Genomic DNA, 15,691 nt, shown 5'->3' on the forward strand with positions numbered 1-15,691 from the left:
AGAGGTCCAAAAGACGAAGAGAGAGTCGAAGAGACGGTGCAGGTGGTGCACCAGAGTCGAGACCTCTTTGACGCAGTGCTTAACGGTCGACTTGAAATTAAGAAATTAAGAATTAACGCGTCGTGGGATTGGTTGGCCAGTCCCTTCTTTCCTTTTTGCTTTCTTTCTTTCGTTCCACCCACCTTTTCCTCTATTTTTTTCTTTTCTTCGTACCTTCCATCTCTCTTGGAACTATCGCCTCGACGAGCTCGTTTAATTCCAGGCCGCAAAGCGAACTTTGCTTCCAAGCGATCGCTTATCGATGAAGGGCTCTGCCAGGTCTTGCAAGCCTTCGAGAAGTTTACCCTTCGCTTCCCTAAGCTCGCTGAAAAGACAATTACGTCATCGAGATTGGTCGATTGGAAGCATGAAGATTACTTCGTTTTATCGGTACACCGGTTCCGCTCGAGAGAAACTTAGCTTCAACTTTCACCATCGTGGTGTATTGCGTTTACTCGTCACCATTCGCTTCGTTTAGTTGAACAGTGTCGAGTTTATAACGGCGCGCGTTACACGAAACGTCCCTCCAGAGCCACTGTTTTTTAATGGAGCTAATGTTTGGAAAACAGGAGCACAAGTAGTAATGGACTTTATTGATCAGACAGGAGATGGGAATGGTTCGCGATTCTATTTATCACACCTTGGATTGCTCTTTTATCCTCATGTTTTTTACTTTACACTTTTTTCTTCTACGTTTGTTACGTCGTTTGTCCAGTAAAAAGTAGGGTTCTTTCCAGGTGAATAATTCTTTTAAATAAACTTCCTCTTTTCCTCGACATTTGCCAAGCTTCCACTTAATTATTACCAAGGGCAACGCGCTTCTACTTAGAATTTATGGAGCAATTAACCACGTGGCAGTCTAATCTCAGTAAACAGTTATTTAGTATCTCATGAAACAAATGTAGCGGAAAGCTTTCCTCTTACTTTCCACACAATGTTTTTCTATAAAACGAAGCAATGTTAAATCTAAAAAATATTGTGCAAAGTGCTCGACGTCCGTCAGAGAAACTCCTTAACTCTGATAATTGTAGCAACAGAAGCAATTCTTGCAACTCAATGTCACGCTGTATACACAGAAATCACGATAACGTGACAACATAAGGCATAACGTGACAAATCGTACATATGTATATCGTACCGGGCCATTTACATGAATCGCTCATAATCGTTGAACGCGATCCTCTCTCACCTGTAGAGTACCGTCCGGCCGTAGGTAGTTGGAGATAGAGCGGGATTTCTCGAATGTGACAGGCTACGCGCCTGCGTGGATGAATAAATAAATTTAATGGCGCTTGTCACGTAGCAAAACGGGATAAATTCCGGGCGTCTGACAGCCATTTAAAACAATGCCGTCGCGAATACACGCCATTTGTAACCCGGTGCTTTTGTTTCACGTTGCTATTCATTCCGGTGCCCCCACCTCCCCCACTCATACTCTCCGTCCTTCCGCCTCCGCCGCCCCCGCATTCTATATCCGCCGACACCACCATCGTCCGACCAATGCTAACCGAACGAAACCGTGTTGCTAGATAGCTGGTGCCGTTGATAGCGACGCCGTGCACTTTCTGTCCGATTCACGATTCATTTTTTATCGCGATAAAAACGCAATTAAGGCGATTCGATAAGGCGCGAATTGCCAGAGGCGGTGGCGCATTGTGAGCTTCATCCTCCAACGACCTTTCACACCAAGTGACCGGGATATTCATCGGGTTTCGGCCACTGGAAACAATCGGGGGCTGTTATTCGTGGAAAAATTGCCACTTTCGTGGTATGGCGTACAGTATAACGAGGGGAATCTGTCGGTTGCCAATGGGTCGCAATAAATCCGCTATTATCGCGGCCGGCTCGCGGTTTAATTGCTCCCCGAGACGTCTAGCCCCGCATCGATTTTACCATTAACATTTTTGGATGTTACCTATCTCTCGCCCTCTCTCGTTTTTCTCTTACAATTCCTTCGGACTATGGCGATCCGGTACACTTGAAACGTTACCGCATAAAAAGGGAAACGATTCGTTGTCTCGTTCTTATTCCGTTGTTTTTACGAGTGTACCGATGAGAGAATTTAATTGCGAACTAGAAAGAAAGTAACTGAGGATTTAAACGGTACTCGCGTAAAGTGATTACCCTTTTTTCACGTCGGATTATGTGTTTGTATAGAGTTTCAGATCGTTCTTAGGATACTGCAACTAATTTCACTCTCCCGTCTCTTTCTCCAAATACTCACGCGAGAGAACGTAGACGGGCGAGGATAGATCGCGCGTTTAGGGGACGAGGCGAAAGCATTGCTTCTTCGGGGATGAAGGAAGCCGGCCGAGCGTAGGTGTTGGGGCGCGTGGAATGAAATTTATGAAGGTCTTTTATTCCAGCACTTTAGGGGTCGACTTAAGTTTGGGCAATTTATTAATTTCCTCGTGTTTCGGTACCGTCGCCACGACACGACCTACTCCACCCCTTGAAAAAGAGATCACTCCCACTCTTGCCGAGCGGTTTTCCTCTTAGTCGGTTAAACTCGTCTTTCACTGACGATAAGATATTCGTGTCGGTCCATGGATTTCTTCGAGACCTCGAGGAGAACTTTGCGCGAATTATCTAAAGACATATTTTATGTGGAACGTCGGATCGTTGGATTATAAGTAATCGAGGGAATTTTCCTTCTTTGAGTAGAATGAAACGAGATTATTTATTCATAGCGAACAATACCCCGTACGTGCCGATTAGTTTTCTGAAAATCCTCCTATACTGCTTAATAATTTTTTAATCCTGATTCTTGGACATAATAAGAAAAAATAATTGCAACGCCAAATATTTCTTTGAAAGTAATTTATTTTATTATTTGACTATCGGTTTTTCCGAAAAGGGAAATTTTAATTTCGCAGTACGTTGGATAAGCGATTTAATATCGCGTTTAAACATTTTTTTATTCGACTATTCCCATGTCGACGAGAGAAAAATATTTCGCGTCAATTGCGGCATGAAATCGTCACATAATTGTCACGTTAACTGCAATTTCCAAGGGAAATTTCTATGAAAGAATAATTTAAAAATTAACACAAAGCCGGTAGTAACATATTCGATAACGATTAAAATCCTATTGTAAAAGAGTCTTTTCATTAAAAATGCTTACGGTCCCAGCGCGTGGCAGGGTGCAAGAAAATTTCCAGCCGAAAAATTAAAAACATTATCCTAATTGCGCTCCAGAGTGTCGCAATTAAAATGTTGCCTGTTCAAAATGAAAATGTGTCATGCTCTAAAGCGTCGGCCGTTTTGTTCCGTTTTCCATTCATATTTCCTCTAATTAGTTCATACAATCGAACCACTGTTCTATTAATTCCTTCGATTCTATTAATTTAATACGTTAGTAATTCACCCGTTCCTCTTCTTCTGTGTATCCCGGCGAATTATTATTTCGTTGAGATCGGCCGCGAGTTCGCTTCATCCTGTAACGCAATTAACTTTGGCGTTTACTCGTTTCTTAAAATGACCGTTTCACGCTGGGGCGCTCGTCACGACTAGTTTACTTCTGCCATCTACCAGCGCTGTTTTCTGACATAATGCCCGTCACTAGAAACTCATTAAACTTCTTGCAAAATACTTCGGAAATCGACACTTTCGTGCTCTCGATTTCTCAAATTCCAATCGCCATTGTATCGTAGCATCACTGAAAATTTGCCAAAAAATTGAAATATCACGTCAGGTCAAGTACGATTCTCTTATCCTACACAGTGGCGTGGGCGTCGCTTCTGACGTCTCAGAGATTCGACCTCGCGCACTACAACGTCACCACGATGCTGGCTAACCAACGTTAAAAGCTCGTACGAAGGTTTCATCTGTGCGCGAAGTCTCGCGTTTCTTGGACAAAAAGGGGTTTGAGGGATGCGGGAAACGAAGGACAGACGAGAAAAGAGAGAAAGGACGAGAGACGGCGGCTCGCAACTCGTATGCTCGGTTGTCGCAGCTTTTGTCTGGCGATGCAAGCATCATTAGCGTCGGACGTAATGAGCACACTAATCACCAACAGACTGCGTTGCGTCGTGGCTGAAGCACCCCAGCAGCTGAAGGAAAAAAAGCATCGCGTCTTGCCGGAGACGCGACAGCGCGGCGTGATGGCAAGAGAGAAAAGCCGAAGAGGGCAAGTGGCAGAAGTGCGCGCACGAAGGGAGAAGCACGGGGAGCATAGGTGCGCGAAGAAATCCACAGCAGAAGAGTAGTTTCCCCGCGGGGAACGCGGATAAGGGTGGACCAAGGATGGATTGGTTGTTGTTGTGCGAAAATCGGTTGATTGTCGTTGCTGTCAGGAAAACCGACGTTGTTAGCGACATCGTTGACGATGTCTGAGTTTCGAAATCGAGAGAGCTCGTTCTACTCTTGTAGAAATATTTTATGTTGCTTTATATGTGATACGTATATTGCCCAGTTTATTAAAAGTGTGTTTGACAGGATGTCTTGCGATTTTTCTTTATTTTTTGGGAGTAAATTTTCGACGAGTTTTAATATAAAATTGTGTTAGATATAGTCAACGATTGTATATAGAAAGAATATTGCATCCAAGATGTAAACAGAATATATTTGTAGTCTACGTTCTCGAAATATTGTAGGAATTTTAAACTAAACTATAACCCTACAATTTGAGCGCAAGATATAGAATTTTATTTCGTATTCTATATTTTATGCGATAAAAAGCATTCATTTTGATGTATTAATTACCAATTGGTTTCGACGTATAAAACATAAAATGCCAAATGAAATATTGTAAATATTCTACAAGAAATAATAGTAACGGATAAAATATCTTCTGAAAATTAGCTCTATGAAGCCTGAATTTTTCAAATGTGATCAGAGTTAATATGTATATTGAAAAATTCGAATTAACCAGATTAAAGGCAATACGATAAATAAAGAATCAAAAGAACGTGCAAGAGAAATTGTAACGGGAAATTTAATAGATCGTAGGCCAGGAAGAAAATGAAATTTAATCTGTCAAAATCCCCTTTGTTAATCTCGCGTTCAAAGAGCAAACTGCAAACGCCCCTCTAATTCGCTGTACTTTATTGCATAAAATTTAACAAGCCGGCAGCGTGTACACGGAAAATATACGCCTGATACGTGGTCGCACGTGTTTCACGCGGATGAAATTTTGGACACGACTCCTCGCGGTCTTCCATGCCGTCCTACCGTCAATACGGGGGGTACATGGTTGCTTGATTACAGTAATTATCATGATACAGATTTACGTATTTGTCATGTCCGTTGCGGGAAATACGTTGCATTAGTCATGTTGGCTAGCAGATTCATTACTGTAATAATTACATAAATTCACGTTACGTTACCGCTAATTCGTAATCACGTATTACCATAATTATCTGTTACGACGATTCATAATTACGCCACGTTGACGGTAATATTGCCAAGGACACGTTTCATCCTTTACTAGCCGTGAATTTAATTAATCATCATTTGCTACGTATATATATAATAGCTCCTTCGCATTTTTATAGTAAAATCCCGTTTATCCAAACAGGTCGGGAAAGGAGAGGAGAAACAGTTAGGATAACCGAGTAGTTCCGATAAAAGAGATTTACGCTTAACCGTAGTGTGAATAAGACTATAGTTACAGTCGATACGTGTTCTATGAATTGTCATTTTGACATAATAACAAACTATATATACATTTGACTGCTCTTGCGCATCTCTCAGATTCCACATGGTATTGCATGCTAGAGATTTATAGCCTAATGAAAACTCGGCTATGATTTCGTATGTCTAAAATTGCAAACAAACGAAGTTCTGCTGTAATTATTTCTTAAACTTCAGGGTCAAAAATATCTTTGTCTTATCATGATCTCAGTTACGCTGGTTAAATTAATCCAAGAAATCTACTCGGAATTGATCCGACGCGATACTAATTTCAACCGGTAGGTGGAGTATTGCGTAAACGATGGCCATTTGCATTTCCGGGGAACGGTTTATCGCACAGGTATTTGCACGGTCGTTTTAGGGTGTGCAGGCCATTTACCGCGGAGTGCCGTTTCAGTATAGAACCCGTGCCATTTTAAAGCAACCTCTCCTGGCCCTCGTCTCTTATTCCCTCGTTAATTTTACATCGCGAAATCGTCGCTATGCCACTGCATATTCGAGAACGACCGTAAATATTGTTACCAGCCAGCATTCCCGGAATTTCGCGCGCGAAGAATCGCCTTCCTCTCTCGACATTCCCGACGACAACGACGGGATGTAATAGCGAGAAATGTTTTGCTAGTTACCTCGCAATTATCCTGGACAATCTTGTCCTTAGGTTTTCGAATATCCTACTCCGTGTCTTGATATTGGATCGTTGAAAACGGTGTACGTTTCCACGGTTATAAGATGGTTCTTTGTACAGCTTCATCTGTTTACGGAATTTCAAAGAGGAAGAGAATGCTAAGCAAAGATCAAGAAGTTTAAACCGGAAATCGAGTGTTATTGGAATGTAACTGGTATTATAATTGTTGATAACGTCAGAGGTGTACTTATTTCGAAACTAGGAAGATGGGGAATAAACTCGTGGAATTCTCATTGTTTCGTGTTTGTGTTTGCCAAATCTTTAAAGTTTACGCTAATAAGAAAGATCGTGAAATTTATTTAAATGAAATTTTATCACTACAAAGGAAACAGAGATACTGGAATTTTTCACTATTTTCTAGCTTGATATTCCTCCGATGATCATATATCAGAAATTCTCTTTTTATAACTTTCGCGGAAAAGAGTATCAAGGTTATAAACCATGTTTATACCGTTCGACCATTTCTGGCAATAAATCTGTGCAACCTTCCATAAATTTCGTTGGACCCAATTCGCGAGCGATCAATTCATCAACCGCTATATCTACAAGAAAAAAGCGAAGACCTAGAATACCTACATAGAAAAACTCGTATAAAATGTACGCTATCTATCAACTGATATGACGCAGGACTATCAACCATGCCAGTTACTGTGGGGAAAAAAGTCGCCCGTATAAAGGTAATTTCCCCAAAATTTTCGTTCTTTATCAACGTCGCCGACGGAGGTTCGTAACATCTCGTAATCGCTCCGAAAGATTCGATTCAGAGAGTATTCGATTGCAGCTTTGGAACGAACTAATCGACGAGAGCGGCAGCTCGTTCACCTGGAGCACGGTCCGAATTGCCAGGGCATTGTGTCAAATAGAATCGGATCACGAAGTAGGTCAGCCAAAGTAAGGACTCTGCAATCTTCCAAATGGCCGTTCACCTAGCGGGGACAGGACGGTCCAGGCACTAAAGTCGAATTTAGACCTCGGTGAATCGGCCGCAGCCGGAAATGGCCTAAACGTCTGACTCGGAGCGGTCGAAGGAATGGAAAGATCAAGAATAGGGGAAAGAGGCTAACAGACATGAAGAAAGGAGTAAGGAGGAACTAGAGGAATACAGCAGGCCACGGAAAATGAGAGAGGGAGCGAGAAAAAGCCTGCATTTAACAGTCCCGTTAAACATTAACTGCCGCTCTGCAGTTTTCCCCTATAACTCCGGGTTAACTTTGATTGCAGTTAACGGCCTCTAGGGATACTGCCTTTAAAAGGGAAGAAGAGAGATGGGATGGTAGAGTAGGTTGATGAAGGTGGTAAGGCCGTGAGCGTTATAGACAGAGAAAGGGAAGAAGAGACAGAGAGAGGCTGGAGGAGATGCACGATGGAGAATCAGACTACAGGAGGCATCTTATAACTTCTTATAATTACTCAAGACTCGAGGGTTTAACTGCTGTTTAATTTCATTCGGCAATTAACCGACGCTTTATCGGCGGCCGAAACACCTCGAGCTATCGTCTCGACGGTCATCAAGCGGTGTTTTATTTGCGCGCCCACTTCCACCCCCGTTTCTGGGCTTTCCATGTTGTCGTCGTGTGCAAATCGGAAACGACAATGGGGAAATGTGGTCGTCCGTTGATCGCGCGGCATTTCAATGACGACATTACATGCCAGGCATGGAATCCGTTAATGCAATTAATGAACGCATTGTGTCTTGCGGTTTACGAGTTACGTGGTTAAGAGACACCTGGGGACACGAATATTTTATACACGCCCCCTCGCAAAACGTTTGCCCGCGCGCGTATTAAACTCTCGCAGAACAGAGATTCTTCGATCAAAACGAACAACGTGAATCGGCTCGAACGTACATTTTGAAATTTCGTTATGGGCGCGCACGTTTTGCGTGGCTCACCAGGCGGAATTCTCATGACGGGCACGTTGATTTACCGCGAACAATCGACGGGGAATAAATACATATCGTGACAAACAAAAACAAGCCGCAGTAACCGTTACATTTACTTATCTGCGAATATGTGCGAGGTTCAAAGAATTTATCTGTGAATACAATTTGTTTACGCAACAACATGCACTGTTATTATTTGCAATTAATTCGTTTATGCTTAATTGCGTATTCATTCCTAAAGCAAGAATTGATTTCAAGATCGAACTTCTTTGTAAATGCAAGAATTATAAGGAATATACTATCCTATATTACGAAACCTTCGATGTATCGTTAAGTTCCCATTAAAATGCAAACATTGTTGCAAAAGTGTTCCCTCAAATCACAGGATATTCTCTATTTTTAACGATTCAATTTCGATTTGGCATAAAAATATTAAATCATCTGTACTTCCTAATAGATTCGGCATACAATAATTACGGTCTGCGCTAGTCAGACAGGTTTAATTCCTGACGGAAGTGAACGAGCAAGGAATAGTCGTTTCAATTATTGTTACCGTTGAAAATTGTTAAGGAGATCCAACGCCCACGGACAAGGAGGGGACCAATTACAATGGCTGCGTTGAAATTGCGATCAGCGAGGCCGGCTGTAAATTAAAAGGCAGACAACGAGCGTTTGCAGCTGACAAGTAATGAGGCGTATAATGATTTTATCGGGCAATTGTCGGTGTTTCATGTTGCAATGTCGATTGGACGCGAATAATGGTCCGTCCGCATGAAGCATTCGATCGTTGATTGCCCATTCGACCGTCTGCTCCGGACGCTCGTTGCGTTTGACCGCGTCGACGACGCTTTTTCCTCCCTCTCTACATTGTCCCCGATCCCCTCAAAAAAGAGATACAACCATGGAATCCCCGACCGATTAAACCGAAGTCTCGATACTAAACGAGCAATTTTACGGTACAAGACAGTGCTTCCTCGACTGTGATAATTCGATAGAATAATTCCCCGTCGATCGTGCGGCTCATTTCGTTGCTGTACGTGACGATGATTTGATGAAATCGTCCAATGAGTTTCGTTTCTCTTCTAATCTGAATACATCAACGAAAAATTTTAATGTTTTCTAGGATCGATGCGAATAATCTTTTGGACATTTTCTACGAAATGTTAAAATCATCGAGCAAATTCTAATTAACCGTGAAATCAACTTATATCAAATTTTTGCAAAAATTTAGAGTTTTTATTATATAAAAGTGTTCCCAAATATATGGACAATATTTGAAAAATCACGTTCCCTAGAACAGTACTTGAAACTCTATCAAATTCGCGAATAACAACATATTTTTCCTTTCTCGCAAAAGTGCCAATCCTCATATATTGCAAGTGCTATACTGCAAGAATGAAGCTTGCGTATGCGTGAGACTTCTGTGACGTTGTCGAAAAAACATCCCTGTGTGTTCAAATTATTGCGCATAAGTTAACGTAACAAGCCAGAAATCATTATATGCCAGAACGACAAGGGTGACGTTGGAGAAAAGGGGTTAGAGGAGTCACTCTGAACGAGACTGCTCTGCATAGTTGGAACTGCGAAATACTCCTGGCGTGTTGAATTCGTTTCCGTCGAAATTTGTTTATGCAAATAATTCGCAGCAACGACAAAGTTGACGAAGGTGTATCTCCTGTTTTCTCTTTCCGTGTTACCATCGTCCATTTGTATTTCAAATAGGACGGCCGAGATGCAGTCATATTCTTCGACTCATCCGTCTTTCATATTTTTCCACACCCGAAATGAAATTTTCCTTCGGTGTCTCGATGTAACTGAAAAATTAAAAAAAAAAAACACACACACACACACACACACTGAAAAAGAAGAACTCAGGCAGAGTAGAAGAAAGGGGATATAGAAACAGAGGAAACGATTCAAAGTTGAAAAGAATGGGGAACGATGTGCGCCATGGCGTCTCGTTGGAATTTCTTTGGTGGATTTATTCGTGAAGAAAACGTGTACACGCGCGTGTTTCGGTGTCGAGCAACAAATGAAACACGTCGACATTAAGGCTACGCGTTTTCCCGTCTCGAACCGACAGATTTACACTTGCCGTGAATCACATTACGTCGTGAAATATATTTTCCAGGCTTGAATTAAACCTCGGGTGTGCTTGATGCATCGCCTCGCCAGCGATCCATCGTCGTTCGAAATCTCCCAACGTGGTCGTCGAAACCTTTGCGTTTCGTGAATGTTGAATTCCGTTTCTTTATACCTACCATCGATGAAAACTGGGCGTGTCGTATATTACTCAGTCAGCTTCAGTATTCGTTTACATATACATATGTATATCGGTAATGGATTACAGCGTTGAAACCATCAATTTTTATCACGATTTCTAGTTTCTAGAATTATGCAATCGTAAAATAATTTTCTAACTCCTTTATTATTTTCTGGATATTATTATTTTCACTAAAGAATTTATATATAATAATTCCAATGTAATTTTTATATAATTCCTGTATAGTATATTTTTATTTCTGTAATGCAATGTTTCTTATAACTCCTACTATATCTCAATCTATTTTTAAATTCGTAATAAGTAACTACGTATAATTCAAGACCCAGTGACTAAAACACGCTTTTATAAAGACTTACCACACACACACACACACAAATGCATTTCCTATTGCGTTTCTACAACTGCTCTGGTCGATCCAATTGCTTGCCACGGGCCAATATTTCCATGGCTCGTTTTCATCGAGCTGGGATCGATTTTAAATTCTCGACGCAAAAGGGTTCGCACCCCTGGCTCGGTGGAGCGCTATAGATGCACAGGGATCCGGTACTCGGTGGCCTGCAACACCCTCGGGGGAATATTTCACCGTAGGAAACGGCGTCTAGATTACGAGTTTATCTAAATGGCGCTAGAAACGCGGGAGCAGCGTTAGAGTGGCGGCCAGATTATGGAGTGAGCCGGGGCCGGCTAAGGTATGCCCGTGGGCTGGGGATGTTTATGGTTTCACGACAGGGAAAATTGTGTCCCCGGGATAAAGCTACGAGCAGGAAGAGATCACTCTATCATCCACGGGATAACTGTATTCGAACTAAGCCGGTCACAAGTGGCCAAACACGAGAACCAATGGATAGTTATTGCGTAGAACGTTTGTGGCTTCCATGATATATTTTTTAAAACAAAGGTACTCCAAAAATGATCTTTGAAGATGATTGTAAAAGAAAGATTGGTGAAACGTCATTACTGTTTTCGTCAATTTTCTCTTCGTTTCACTTATCCTTGCTTTCCATTTTCTTATTACTTATTTATTACGTTTATCGTGAATTTCCTTGTATTTTTATACGATAAATAAACAATAGGATAAATCGATTTTAGTAATTGCTTGAATAAAAGTAGCTTACGTGGAAAAATATTCCACCGATAGCCGTATTCAGCTTTGAAGAATTTCTTTTTTCCAGGAAATCCCCTCGAAATTCTTTAAAAATTGCTATCTTAATACCAATAACCCGGAAAATTTAATTCTATTTTCGATCAGGGACGACTAAACGATAAAATATCAAATTTCCTAGGACTATAGTCTGAGCAAAAATCTCGTCGTATTCGAAGCAAGCGATCCTATTCCCAGGCTTTAAGCGACGCGCAAAAAAGAATTTTCTTCTGGCAATGCTCATGCTTGATTTAGCTGCAAGCCTACCTCGCCGAAAAATCGTTCCCTCCGGGGATATGACGTTGTGAACGTAATGCTCGTTGAGCGAAATCGAAGTCACCGCCGAAGATGAGGTTAAAATCTAATAGTCTGGCCCTGGTATACTCTTCAGGGGGAGAGAGGGTTAAGTGTGGATGGGGGCGCGTCCCTCGAATTACAACCGGATGACGAAATTTTGATTTTCCTGGAGCAACGCCAGCAGCCCTTATGTTACTCGATTTTACACAGCGATACGAGTTTGACTTCTGTCTGTCGCGAGTTTGTCCACAACCTTGTTGGAACAACGTCTCGTGTTTCAATTGAAAATTCTTTATTCCCTTTGTTTCTCCGTTTCTTGGCTCGCTCTCCACTTTTACCGTCTGCTGGAAAGAGAAAATGCGTTGATAATTGCTTTTTCGGATGATCGACGTGAAATCTTGTTTGTTCCTTTATTTTCAGATCTCTTTGGAGATTTTCAATCATCGTCTCCTTATTTAATCCTGGAATACATGTATATTTATTAAACTGCCTTTCTTTATTTTCATGATCAGAATAGGGCTACACAATAGCTACAAAAGGTAATTAGTTCCAAGTATATTAAATTTCATAGCATGTAGTAATACTTTCACATAACTGTAAATATTGAATACTATAAAAATGAAATGTAGAATCTGATAAAGAAACGCTTCATTAAAAGATAAAAGTATGTGCAAATACCTTTTCTAGCTGCTGTAATTTCTCAATATTTTGTTGACGGTATTAAGAAACGACTTAATATCATATTTAGAATTAGTAAGAAAGCACGCTGAGACAGTACCGTTGGAACTCACGAGCGTAGATCAATATTGAGACGAAGGAAAGAGATTTCGAATATAGTGAAATTTCTCGTCGTTAATTAAAGGTTAATTTCCTCGATATTTACATGGGCGCGTATCCGACGTGATTTCACGCGAAAAGACGGAACATCTGTTCATGCTGGTGTTCTTTGAATGTGTCTAACCCGCAGCTGAATCTTCTTAAGATTAGTTGCCGGTGGGTAGATTCCGCTTGCAAACAAAGCAGTTTCTCATGTTCATCAGACGTCCCAAATGTTCCAGTTCTCTAGCGCAATAACTGTTGGATGCGTACTTACTCGGATGAGATTATATTATCGCGAATTTACACTGTAAATAACCGGATCACGTAATATTCTGTTTTTTATCTCTCTTCGCTCTCATCTTGAGTATGTGTTTATCATGATAGCAAGGAAATAATATTGCGTTTGAAACGATTCGATAATCTTTATCGTCGCCAACGAGGCGTGGAATAGATCTTTGATACCTTCATTCTGTTGGTAAAGGAACAAAGATAAAAAGTTTTGCAAGTTCTACAACAGCAGAAGAAAGAGTTTCGAACGGTGATTTAACAAAACCTGAATTCTTTCGAGACACTAAAGCCGTAACGATCGAAGTACTTGTTTACTAAGAAGAAATTGCTTCAAATTGGATGTTAAATAGGGCAGTAGAATCTTTACGTGAGATCTTTATAAAATACTTTACTATGATTAATTTGGTGACCTAAAAATTCGTAAAAATCACGAGTCGCGATACCATATCGATGACTTCTCATTTATATCGTAATTGAGCGTGCATTGGATTCGATAGTGTCTGCCAGCGATTACATGTAACAATTTAATAACTGTCTTGATTGGCAAAACAGTGACGAAGCCGTGGAACAATTTATCGCTATTGAAAACCGCTCGCAAAACCGGTGATGATAAGCAGGATACGACAGACCGGGCAAACTGAACCAATACACGTCGTTCGAACAAACTGAACCGATACACGTCGTCTGAACAAATTTGACTAGTCCCTTTGTTTGTTGGAAAATGCGCAATAATACAATAAAATCCGCTATTATCGAGAAACGTCGTGCACGCGTTTCTGGCGTTCCCCTTTTTACCCCTTTGTCTCTCCTCTTCTCTCTCTTTTTTACCCTCGCCACACGCCGAAGCAACGCAGCGTCCTCGTTCTCTCGCGTGGAAAATAATGATGCGTTTGCGTTATTCTGACGCGTTTGTCTTTTCGAATAAAATGAAAACGTAACGAACTTCGTTGTGAAATAAATTGCAAGCCCGCCACGAAGACCAGGAGCGAGGGGAGGAAAGGGGTGAATACTAGAGGAAGGGGTAACGATAAATCTGTAAAAATTGCATTCGCCTAACGATGGGTGCATCGATGCGAAAGTGATAAGAAACAGGAAGCGATAAGTGCGCGCGAAACGTTTTTGCCATCCGCTAAATCTAGCGTGATTAACGCGAGCCAGGAATACTGCAAATTACATCGGGGGTGCTGCAGTATTACCTTAAATCTTTTATTATTTTTTTCCTCTCGCCGCCCACATTCGGTTCCGTGTCTCTTTTCTTCGCACATCGTTGACCCAGAAACTTTGAAGCCCGACGAAAAAGCTCGTGAAACCTTGACAAATTAAAGCGGAGACGGTCATTAAGTAATAGCTCTCCGGTATAGTCCCGGGGATTCCTCTCGATGGAACAAAATTCCGTCTGATAGTTGAGAGATGGCTTAATTTGGGGAATCGAGCACATTATTAATGAAATTACTTCGAGAAACGTTGAGAGAGTATGATAAACGCGCGGCAAACGTGTGATCAGTGTTTCCACTTGTGGAATTTAAATGTGCCATTCGTTTACGTGCAAGTTTTTAGATTGTTGGCAAGATAGCCTTGTCAAAAATCTGAGTTAGAGAGAAAGAGAAAGGGACAATATATTATTTAGGATTTGGTTCGGATATAACAGACAGTGACAAATCGAGAACGCGGTTACATAATGCGATATAATAAATAGAACCGTCTGTCATGTACTTATTGATGTCTGACAATGATACATGCGTGAAACATTAATGCTTTTGTGACACGATAATGCATGAATTAAATTCTATCGATGAAGTATTTAACGGATTATTGATTCTTTGAAACCTATGCAACGTTAACATCTCCTTCTACAATCAGTGAAAACGTTACAATCCATCTGCATAAATCTTGCAAATTACATTTTGCATTCCTTTCTCTTGACAAAAACACAAAAGAACGTTAAATCCTCCCGTCATATGACAATGACGACGATGGTAAAACCAATCGCTCACCGAATCTCGGTATCGAATCCCCTTTAAAAAATCGCCAGAAAACGAGGGAGGAAAAATCGTCATTGAAAAACAACGCGACGATATAATCGTCGTGTATCAATAGCACCCGGCGATCCGGTAGCAATATAAAAGGTCTCTGCCGCGATCGTTCCGCGTTTCTCAATTGCGTTCGATCTTTAAAAATCGTGGAATTGCGTATGCGGGAACTGTTACTGTCGGGTTTGCCGGTGCGCGCTCGAAATCCCGGCAGCAGCTGCATAAATATAGTTTCGCGCCAATGTTTTTCATCGGCAGGCGTCGGGGCGGCGCGCGGCGAGAACACAGATTATTCCTTCTCTGTTTATCCACGCTTCATAGTCCCGTGATTTTTCCGCAACGGCGCTTTGTCGCGGCACATCCGGCCGCTTCCGGCGCACCCGGGCCCGGAAGCAAGATGGCCGCTGCTGCCACGCCACTGTGGCTACGATGAAATATTAGCAGAAAAGCCGGAACGCTGTGAGAGAACGAACCATGGTAGCATAGAGAAGAAAGGGAGACGAGAGAGAGAGAGAGAGAGAGAGAGAAGGACAGAATGTCGCGCAGACACAGGACCCCCGGGAAATTTCGGAAAATTTTTTGGCCACGACAT

At 41.6% G+C, this 15,691-nt stretch overlaps 1 protein-coding gene across 6 annotated transcripts in view; it reads left to right on the forward strand.

The window, feature by feature from the left end:
• LOC117231852 (RNA-binding protein Musashi homolog Rbp6) overlaps window positions 1-15,691 on the forward strand; it is a 430,672-nt gene that overhangs the window by 228,245 nt on the left and 186,736 nt on the right. The window lies entirely within an intron of this gene.

This window comes from Bombus vosnesenskii, unplaced genomic scaffold, assembly GCF_011952255.1.
Source record: "Bombus vosnesenskii isolate JDL3184/JDL3185 unplaced genomic scaffold, Bvos_JDL3184-5_v1.1 scf7180000013274, whole genome shotgun sequence".
In the NCBI taxonomy this organism is placed as follows: domain Eukaryota; kingdom Metazoa; phylum Arthropoda; class Insecta; order Hymenoptera; family Apidae; genus Bombus; species Bombus vosnesenskii.